A 2,481-nucleotide genomic window follows, 5' to 3' on the forward strand; every position below is an offset into this window, starting at 1 on the left:
CTAGTGACCCTCCCCTTGTAACTGCATCCAGGAGGTTAGAGATTTGCTGGATACAGATACAACATTTGCATTTTCCCATGTGCTCCTTTGTGTCATTTCGAAACTTTGTCTCCAAACACTCAACATATGGGAACAAATCATAAGCCCCCTAGGAATGAATACATGTGCGTGCATATTAAGTCACTTCAGTCATGTATGACTCTTTATGACCCCATGGACTGTAGGCCACCAAGCTCCTCTGTCCATGGGGTTCTCCAGACAAGAATACTGGAGTGGATTGCCATGCCCTCCTCCAGGGGATCTTCCCAACCCAGGGATCAAACCTACATCTCCTGCGACTCCTGCATTGCAGGCGGATTCTTTTTTTTTTTTTTTTTTGCCTGTCACAATAAAGTTTATTATGAAAACAGGCTGGTGTGGGGACAAGAGAACAGACAAGTACATTTAGATTGGGTGGCTCAGGTGAAGTAGTGCGGCTTCTTCACATTGATGCCATACTCGCTGAGGGCAGGGGTCAAGTCCTCCATGGTTAGAGTGTACTTGCGGTCCTTGCTCTTGCTTCGGGAGCTGCCAGAGGCTGTGCCCTTCATTTTGCAGTGCTGTAGGGCATCGTTGGCAATATCTGAGATGAATTTCTGGGCAGCTAGGGAGATGAGCCGAATTATGCGTGGGTCGGAGGCCTCAAAGCCAGCACGTTCAGGTAGTAACCAGTCACTGCATCAGGGATCGTAGGCGTGTAATCCTCCAGCTGCATCAGGAAGTCCACTAGAGGCGTGCTGGACACCACCGGCTTCACCTCTCCGTTGGCCGCGCTTGGCAGCACGTAAACCCCGTTAGACATGGCCCCCTCCGGGGGCGCCGCGCCGCCAGTCGTCACCGGAGCCGCCCCGCGCCGCTCAGCAGGCTCCCCGGCCCGCGCCGCCATGGCTCCAGTGCCCCCTGCTGCGGCTCCAGCCCCAGGCCCCCCTGCTGTCCCCGGGGGGCTGGCCTTGTTCTCCGCGGCGGTGCCGGCGGGCAGCGCGGCGGGGGCCGAGACCGCGGGCGCCGGGCCCGGGGCCGAGGCGGCGGAGGCCGGCGCCGCCTCGGGGTCCGCGCCCCAGGCGGATTCTTTACCACTGCCACTGGGAAAGCCCCAGGAGTGAATATATCTCCTTCTAAAATATGACTGGGATATTTTTATTTGTAATAAGATATATATTTGGTCTTCATCCTCTGGTTCTACAAACCCTTGGAATTTCCTAAGCGTTGAGAGCCTTGAAGGGGTCTTTTGTTATGTCAACAAGATGACTTCTGAATCCCACCTAAGGGTGGGAGCTGGCTGCCATGAGAACCAACACTGAATAACAGAGGGTTAGGCCTTTCGTCTCACCCTCTTATTTCCAGGGAAGGGAGAGGAGCCAGAGGTTGAATCCAATCACCAATGCCCAATGCTTTAATCCATCATGGATCTGTAAAGAAGCCTCTGTAACAACCCAAAATGATGGGGTTAGGGGAGGTTCCAGGTTGCGGAACCAGAATGCTTCCACATGCCACCATGCTGGGCCCCAAATCCCATGCAGAAAGAAGTGACCTCACTCTATGTATCTCTTTATCTGACTATTGCTTCATACCTTTTTAAATCTTTGTAATAAGCTGGTAGACCTAGGGAATAAACTGGCTTCCTGAGCCCTGCACGAAGCTCTAGCAAATCAATCAAAACCAAAGAGAGGGTCGTGAGAACCCAGGAACGGCCCTCAAGTTGGTGAATATCTTCTGTATGTGCCCTAGGGAGGGGGACTCGGCTTATCCCCTTTGGTCTAGAGTTTGCCCCAGGATCAGCTGAGGAAGCCCTTTAGAGAGACAGGAGGCAATGACTAGTGTTCTTCATTCGAGGGTGTTGGAAGACAGAGACAAATGCATCCTCAAAAGGGCCAGAGAACTCAGTCAGAACGTCCTCTGTGTCCCGAGGTGTGTATTACAGATACAGGTCCTGGAAAACCCTCTGTTGTGCTTACCTACAGCATCTTTTAGATGAATGGTTCCCAAACTGGCCAGCATCAGGATTTCCAGGAAGGTTGGTGGAAGCACTCGTGATGGTCCCACCTCCCACCCCCAGGGTATGAATCTACATTAATGTTATCTAGGTGATGCTGATACTGCTGATCCAGGAACCGGAGATGGAGGTCAGTGCTGTAGGTCACACAGTGAATTTCCTGGCAGCAAGGACGACGTCTCTTATGGCTTTAATTACCCCATATTTCTTAGGACACTGCCATTTCCTCAGCTAGGGTGCCCTCTCTCACCACAGGAGGCAGCAAGGTTTGCACTGCCTGCAGAGGCTTAGTAAGGCCACAGTTTTTTCCTCCTTCACTCAAAATCTGAGGCAGGCAGGTAAGACTGTCCTCCATCCTATGCCTCAAGCATCCAAGCTCCCTCCATGGAGATGGGTGGCGTCCAGGTCACTGGACAGAGGAGAGCAGAAGGCTGCCCAGCAGCCCCTGA

The 2,481-nt window shown here is 52.8% G+C and overlaps 1 pseudogene; it reads right to left on the minus strand.

The window, feature by feature from the left end:
• Window positions 1-377: 377 nt before the first annotated feature.
• On the minus strand, window positions 378-2,235 carry LOC133044259 (transcription initiation factor TFIID subunit 10-like; annotated as a pseudogene).
• Window positions 2,236-2,481: the final 246 nt, after the last annotated feature.

The sequence above is a fragment of the Dama dama genome, chromosome 23 (genome assembly GCF_033118175.1).
Source record: "Dama dama isolate Ldn47 chromosome 23, ASM3311817v1, whole genome shotgun sequence".
Classification (NCBI taxonomy): Eukaryota; Metazoa; Chordata; class Mammalia; order Artiodactyla; family Cervidae; genus Dama; species Dama dama.